This window comes from Notothenia rossii (assembly GCF_949606895.1).
Source record: "Notothenia rossii genome assembly, chromosome: 8".
In the NCBI taxonomy this organism is placed as follows: Eukaryota; Metazoa; Chordata; class Actinopteri; order Perciformes; family Nototheniidae; genus Notothenia; species Notothenia rossii.
This window is the reverse complement of record NC_136906.1, coordinates 19242184-19250611: the sequence shown is the minus strand read 5'-3', so window position 1 is coordinate 19250611 and position 8428 is coordinate 19242184. Positions and strand designations below refer to the sequence as shown.

The following is an 8428-nucleotide window of genomic DNA, read 5'->3' as shown; positions in this document are numbered from 1 at the left end:
CCCTGCTGAAAACCAAGGGCTCACGAGAAAAGTCCTTCCCATTAGTATGCTCATATCAATGCGGTCCTTCTGATCTATGATGGATGAGTGAAAAATTAGCAAGTTACATAATTTCTCCCAATTTTGTGTAATCCATCAAATCTACATCAAATATATTTCGGTTGATGTCATCAGTTCTACACATATCCATGATATATCCATGAGATTTTTAATATAATACATACTGAGTTCTCTAGTTGTGACTTCTACTTCCAGATGTGGTGTTCACATCCAGTGTTACACATTCAAGTGTCTGTGTGTGTTCTGAAGACTTGGACAAATCCCGAGAGGGGGGGGGGGTTCAGAATCAGCGGCATAATATGTAAGCTGTGTTCCTTTCGCTGGAGCATCTTGTTATCTGCTCTCTCCTACATGTAGTGTCTTTATCAAAGGACCTCTCTACCTATGGCACCGTGGGGCTGCAGAGAGCTCTGCCAGCCTGCTTGATATGCAGCAGTGTCTGGTGGCTGCTGGCTCCCACGCCTCCCTGACTGGAGCCTTTAAGCCTTGGCGCAGTCAGAGAGAGCCTCTCTCATCAATGGCCCTACTGAGTGGCTGTGACAGTGCCACGTGGAAAAACACATCGGATTAAATGGTTCCTCTTTCCACCCGCTTCTGCTGCGGCGTAGAGCTCTCATCCTTCATTCCCCAAAATGAAACCCCTGCATTGAGTTAGCTTTCAGCATGGGAGGCAATGCTGTCACACTCACACATGGCAATGCAGAGTGGATCATGTGAAATAGGAGGAGAGGGAGACAAAGTGGATAAAAACAGATAAGAGATAGAGGTAGTTATAGAAAAAGAGGCGTAATACAGTCTGAGTAGTTCAACTAAAAGATTTACTCTTACCTCACCTCTGAGTCCATGTCATGTGATTCTACAGCTCCGCCAAACATGAACGTGTTGATTAACTTGGGCTATTGAAAAGAAAACTATGCCGACTATAATAAACCAAACCTTTTTTTTTATATAAAACAAGATTTCCCAGGAGTGTGGTAGGTTGTCCGGGCATGTGATCGAGCAGGTGGAGGCAGAATCTATATTGGGTGTTTGATAATGCATAACACTGTCTGATATGGGATGTGTGTTTTCCGATGAAAGCAAAGACATGTGAAGAGCACCGTTCATAGCAACTTGCCCAATCTGCTCAGTCTTATGAAAGCTTTTGTATCAGAGCGAAAGAGGAGCTCTAGGCGCAACAGCCATATTTATATTCCAATCTTCTACACAGAAACCCACATTGCCAGGCTCATAAAAGATTCATCGAGCAGGAGAAAGCAAGGTCGTACAGAAAACTGGTCAGAAGGTGTCTACTGCAATGCAAAAAAAGAGCAGATGGACGCAAAAAATAATCATTGGGTGAGTCCCACGGTGACGGTTACTTGGTAACGTGTGTTGTTGCCCTTATTACTGGTGGCTGTGTGTCCGGCATTGACCAGATGATGAACCGTGTCTGTGCTCTAATTGGCATCTGTCACTCATACTATAACCTGCGATAGGCAAAACTGGCACAGCCGTATTTATGATGGTGTCGATTCAATGCGTCGCTTTGCTCTTTGTCGGCTGTGATCCCTTTCCTGACATGTTTGTGAACTAGAGAGCAAAGGGGAGAGAGAAAAGGAGATGGTAACAATGTGTGTGAAAGAGAGCTGTGCGTGTGCATGTGCATGCGCACGTGCATGCGTGTGCTTGTTCTGGTGTTGTCAGAGAAATGTCACTCTTGCTTAGAGTCACAGACATAAACCTCTGGGAGTCCTGCACCCTCGAGCACACTCACACAGAAGGAAAGAGAGAAAGTGGGTAGAGATTGCGATATAGGGATGATATTCATCCCACCAGTCAAGCTGATCCTTCCATACTCTGTTGACAGCAACCATACAAATAACCTCCTATACATTTTATGGGGAAACTGAATATTTTGAGAAAATAGTTGTGCATCAGTCAATGATTGTGAAATGTCTGGAAGAGAGAATTCGGGTCTGAAGGGCACATGTCCTCTACTTTTTCTTTCCTCCTGCATGTATAAAAGTAATCAGTCCTGAGTGTACAGCTGGATGCTGGTAAGCTGCCAGGTTAACCCTGTCTTTATAAAGGAGAACTGTATCCAGTTCCCAAAAGACCTTTAAGACCTTTTTAATGACGATTACGAACAGACCAGAGTCAGCCAGCTCAGTCCATGGGATGGCTTATGGTCATTTTAGTAAAGCAGCCGCTGGGTTTTCAACAAGACAGAAAGCATCAACAGAGGTCAATTAGATCCCACAGAACCCCAGAGCATATGTGGTGGTCAGTCTGTAGCTCTGAATGAGTAGTTGGTCATTTAAAACATGGACTAAGTACCAAGGGTACCAGACTTTTATCTCTGACTTTGACAATATGAGTTTGAAGCATGTGTCCCCCGGTTCTAAAGTACTTGCAATATTCATCTCCTTTCATGGTTTCAAAAATAAAGGCGGAGAGTAATCATATAGGATCATGTGCTGTACGATTACAAATCCAAAGCGTGCAAGCCATTTAGTTTCCCTTTGTCAAGTTTTTTGTTGTGATTTTGTTAGTAAAGAATTGTAGGGTTGAGCAATAATGAGAAAATCATATATCAAATTAGAATTGCATAAAGACTTCTAGCAATGTTGTATGGTTGGCTATTGGTTCTTGGACAAAATGTTTACCCGATGAGATTTTTTATTAAAAAATTAGAAGTAATGAGAATAAAATGATTTAGTGAGTGAGACCAAGAATAGGACAGCTACAGCAGTCTGGAAAGTTCAGAAAATGACCAATTGAATATGATGCATCTTTTAAAGCCGGGAAAACACAACACTTATTACAATATACGAAATCCTGGGCAATAACCTAATCTGAAATCATGATATTGTTTTAATATCACTACATTTCTCTGATGTAGTATGAATATAAGATCACAGTTTGTTTCAGATCAGATCGGCCAATGACCGGTCAATCGTTCAATTTTCAAGCAGAATTTACATTTCATATGTACCCATGATATGGGGAGGTGGATTCCAGCTGGAAAGGTAACGCCATACTGACACACCCTCTGTAGCTCAGGGGCCCGACCATGGCGGGGACACACTGTCAGTCTGAGAGTCAGGCCACTGACCTCACATGCTTCCCTACCCTGCCTCCCATCTGTTAACCAATTAGACTGCTGACCGCTTCCTGCCTTTCGTGCCTCATCTAAGGCACCGCAGTAGCAAAATCAGTCACCCATTTCACCCACGGCCGCATTTGCAAAAAAGCTCACGCGCTAATATCACCCCTGTGTGAGTCATGAGCAGACCACATTTATAAAACTGACCCAGAAACAGGTACATCATCATTAAAAAGCTAAGCACTTAAACAGGCACACACACCTCATTGTCCATTAAAAAAACACACATCCTAACCACCTCTTCTTTTGTCAACACACCTGCTGTACCGGAAATGTTACAGTATTTATTTGCTCTAAATCCTCACCACCAACACAACATGTTAACATACGTATCCTAACTTTAAGCTAGCTATTTAGTAAAGAAGGTGTTACCTCAGTAATAATTGTGTAACCCTTTTAAGGACCAAATTATCAGAGGGCAGAAAAAAAGTCTTAACAATTATACAGTGTACACACACACACACACACACACACACACACACACACACACACACACACACACACACACACACACACACACACACACACACACACACACACACACACACACACACACACACACACAGGCGCCTCTGATGATAAAACACGAAAGCACATCAAACATTAAGATGTGGGAGTGAACAGCGGACAGAACAAAGGCTCAATAGCTCTCTGTGCTCCAGCCTTTCTTAAGCAGCATCTCTTTATGACACAGATCTCTTTACAGTGGTAAGACTCGCACAATGTGGTATCATTATCGTGCATTGATTCCAGCTCTGCCCTAATCAGTCATGACACAAGCACATACTGTTCAATCTCTTTAAGCAGCACTGAATCAAACATAATGCAACCTCATTATCTGTGGCTGATTATGAAGCACCTTTTTATATTTACAGCGAGTGCATGAAGGTGGATGCAGGCATAGTGGCTCATCAAACCCAACCTGCTCACTTACTCACCCACATTGTGCTCGACATTATTCTTAGTGACTGACAGGCAGCAAAAATGTGTCTGTTATACTTTTTTACAGAGCAAACTACACCAAACTTACATATTGATATTAATTTGGGACTCATTTTATAGCCACACTACTTGAATGTTAACATTATTACATGATAAATTAAGCCTAATCTGCATGCAAAACACGTAATTTCCTTGTTTTAGTTTTAAAGTTTGATTTGTGCGTTGCAGCTTGACCTTCCAAGGGCTTGTTCGTGGTCATGCAGTGTTAGTCATTTAGCAAACGTGGGTTCTGTCACAGCATAGCAAGGTGTTTTTTATAGTTGAGTGTGTCTCCTTGCCGCTCACTGGCAGATTTACACCCCGCTCTTGCTGATTTTCATTTGTTTAATTCTCTTGGTGGAGGTTAGGCTGCTGCTTGGCAGAACACATTCTGTCCAGCCTGCTACCTAGTGTCCTTCCTCCTGGGAAACATACACTCACATCTTTGTCATCCAGATTAATTCCTTCATATTTATCAAAGCTTTTAACAGGTAGCTGGAAAAAATCTGTTTAAAAGCTGTCTTGTTGGATATTATCCATCCAGCTGTTTGTCCTGCCTAGCTCTGACTGAGCTGAGGTCTGAAGTTTTGTTGTCCTCACATGCAGAGACACAGTAAATATTAACCTTTCAATTTTCCTATTTCTGCGCGGAATGAGACCTAATATATGTGAAGTTTATCAATAATACTGGTACACAGTCTTCTCAAAATAGCAACATATAGCGGCCCCATCATTTGCGTCAATAAAACCATTTCAATCCAGTGACACTTACTGTATATCACAGCAATAAGTACTGTATCATTAATTAAACGCAAATAAACGTAATGTGTGTGTGCCTAAGGATGGTTTAGTGTGTTAGTTGTGATTTAGAAGAGCCCTCTCCTTTGCAGTACTTGCTTTTTAGCTTTAATTTGGCTGGGTGATTTTCTGGTCTAATCATCACACCTATCTGGAATGAGTAAACACAGTTTAATAAGTCCCTAAATAGTGGCCTGTTCAAACTGATTGTTTATCGTGATCCCTGGTGAGAGAAAGGATCAAGTATATTACTGAAACATGTTTCCAATTGCTCAGTATTCTGACTCACTCTTTGAGAATGACAAGCAAGTTTTCTCCCCCATTGCATTTGATGTTTGTACAGCCACACTAAAGCAAGTGTTTATTTCAATCACTCTCAACCATGTTGGGAGTCTTCAACACCAGACATCCTAAACCAATAACTGTATTCCTCTGGCACCCCCTTAAGCAGTTGCTTTGCCTCCAAACCTGATTGTAAATCTTTCAAAAAACATTAAGCAATCTTACCGTAAACAGAAACTGGGCAGCTACAGAAAACAAACTCAAGAAATCTTGGGTCCCCGTGGAAAGTATGACTTCACATATCGTTCAGGCTCCAGCAAGCTTTTCAAATCACTTTGTCAGTTGTACAGGAATATTAGTGCAACACACAGCTTTTTGATTTGGAAGCATTCTTTTGACTACAACACAATGTGATTTGTTTCATTCAAAGCCTTTGTTTTCAACAAAGCAGTTATATTTATTCTTTTCACACTGAATTGTATTGTTAAATTCCTTTGTTTGTTGAAAACATGAACAAAATATCCATTCATCTCATTGTTCACGTTAGTCATCGGCCATGAAATCCCATTTATATACACTAAATGGAGCAAGATAAATTAGGCTGTGCATCCATATTTGCTGTTCAATTTAAAATTTGAAGCTTTCAATAATAAGGTATTACACCAGACTAAAGAAAATCTGAGTTTCACAGAAATGTATGTTATAATTTCAAAGAAGAGTCAACATTAGTTTTTTCATTCAATAATTGGAATGTATTTTTCTAAATAATATTAACTTTACATGGTTTACACCTTGCAGAAAGATTTTGAGCACACAATTCTCAGATTTTCTGGTACTTAAAAAGAAGATATGTCGCGTTTATTAAGATAATCCAGTAAAGTTAGACATCCTAAATAGATTTTTTTTTTAAAGTGTTATTATAGCCGGTTACAGTATACTAGTGTGTGTATAGTAAATCCATTACTTCCAAAATCATGAACACACATACACGCATATCAGTGTGTCCTGTCATACATGGCTTGATGTACAAGACATCTGTGGCAAGGTCAAGCAGGTGCCCATCTGTACACTGAGGGCCCCCAGGGCTTTATGGGTACTTAACAAACGTGTGCAGTGAACAAACAAGTGCATCTGTCTCATTAAAGCTCTCTTAATATTTCATACAGGCTTGTGCTGAGACTGTGACAGAAAATATGTGAATATCTCGACTCTGGTTGAAAGTAATGTTGGTGTCATTGCAGTGGATATGCACCAAGTCATCAATTCTTTATGTTTGACTTGCAATCTTCCGCGTCATATTTTCTTTCAGACCTTTAAATATTTAATGCAAACACTTGCAACAAATTGTCCCCGAAGGCCAATTACAGTGTGAACCCATTGAAGAAGGGGTTGAGTGATGATGGCAAGTCTTCAGCTACATTGTCTGTGTCACTGTGAAGCTGACAATTGAGCGGCCCAGACCGAGCAAGGAGGCAGAGGCAGAATGTCCAAAATACAACCCGGTGTGGGCATTTATTCAAATCATAAAGCACATGTCGCCTCTGTTACAGTCACTTTAGCAAGTATTTGCCAGTGACATGTATTCCTCTTCATTTATTGAAGAACATCTAAAGTGCTGTGTGGATGCGTGTAGAACACGTTTTGTAATTTACACTTTGTTTGCTTAGTTAATACATTTGAGTTTTGGACTTTCAGGGAAGGTTAAATCAGTTATCATCATGCATGCACAAACGTATAGAGGTTAAAATGCACATCAACACATTTGAATTGTTTCATTTTGTCTTTATCGTGAGGCTAGGGATGTGTTCAATCGGATTGTTGAATTAGAGACCTGGGAACTGCTGTGCCTTGTTTCATACCATCAGAATAAAATCCATTGTTTTAATGTAATACAATCTGTGATGTACATGTTATACTTTGAAACTGGCACACAGGTGTACAGCACATCCTGTAGACTTCAAACATACTGTAGCTTTTGTTAAAGGTCAACTGCAGTTCCAGCTTGCCCTGTAGACATGCCATATAAAACCCTAATGTATGCTGCATGCAACATATGGGCTTTACATGTTACAGCATATTTCCTCAGTCTGAAATGTAGAACCTTTGAATGTATCTGCTGTATGGAGCTAAAGGTGCGAACCTGTGCCATCCAATAGATCGGCGCCTTTTGTGCAATCCTAAATAACAGGCACATTGTACCTATAAGCAGACCTTGTACTGTGTAGGCTGGCATGCTGCTTGTATGACCAGATGAACCCCTGCAAGTTCAAATTCTCTGCCTTGACTGAAAGCCTTTCTGGGTCAGATAATTTTCCGTCCTTCACTTCAATTTACAACGGTCACATCAAAGCTCGTCATTTTTAGCAAAGGGACGCAGCTTTCTCGAGTGTCATGCACAACACAGCACGCCACACAATCACTCAGACACTCGTCACACATCTCCAGGATCTACAACCGTTTGTTGGCTGCTATGGAACACTACTAATTACGCATGGCTTGTAGATCCTGTATACAAACTGTCAGTGTTGGTTCCTTTCAGCTTAATCAACGTGTGTGTGTGTGTGTGTGTGTGTGTGTGTGTGTGTGTGTGTGTGTGTGTGTGTGTGTGTGTGTGTGTGTGTGTGTGTGTGTGTGTGTGTGTGTGTGTGTGTGTGTGTGTGTGTGTGTGTGTGTGTGTGTGTGTGTGTGTGTGTGTGTGTGTGTGTGTGTGTGTGTGTGTGTGTGTGTGTGTGTGTGTGTGTGTGTGTGTGTGTGTGTGTGTGTGTGTGTGTGTGTGTGTGTGTGTGTGTGTCCAGGAGCCTTTGGACCTCTCTGTCAGTGATGGAGAGGTGGACAGGAAGGGCTGTTAACAACGACCTCCAGGGCATCAAACGTATCAGTCAAATAATTACTCTTTTTCCTTTAAAATATTTCATCACCATGTTCCAGTCATCTAGTCCACTAGTTGTAATAAATACTACATATTGCTTCAAGATGCCATTCAGAAACTGGGTGAGACTTAAATTCCCGGAATAAAACGATAAGTGAGCCCAGCTGGATTCACATTAACTGTAGTTCTGCTTGTTATAAGTTTCTCTATGCGTTTTGCTTATCATCAGCTCGGTAGGTTGCATACTGAACAATAGCAAATGTTCTATTAAATTCTGCAACATTCATTGT

General features: G+C 41.0%; 1 protein-coding gene and 1 long non-coding RNA gene across 2 annotated transcripts in view; one reads left to right on the top strand and one right to left on the bottom strand.

Moving 5' to 3' along the window:
- Window positions 1-8428, top strand: part of LOC307014811 — an 85076-nt gene that overhangs the window by 21519 nt on the left and 55129 nt on the right. The gene's annotated exons all lie outside the window — the stretch shown is intronic.
- olfm2a (olfactomedin 2a) overlaps window positions 1-8428 on the bottom strand; it is a 37161-nt gene that overhangs the window by 28071 nt on the left and 662 nt on the right. The window lies entirely within an intron of this gene.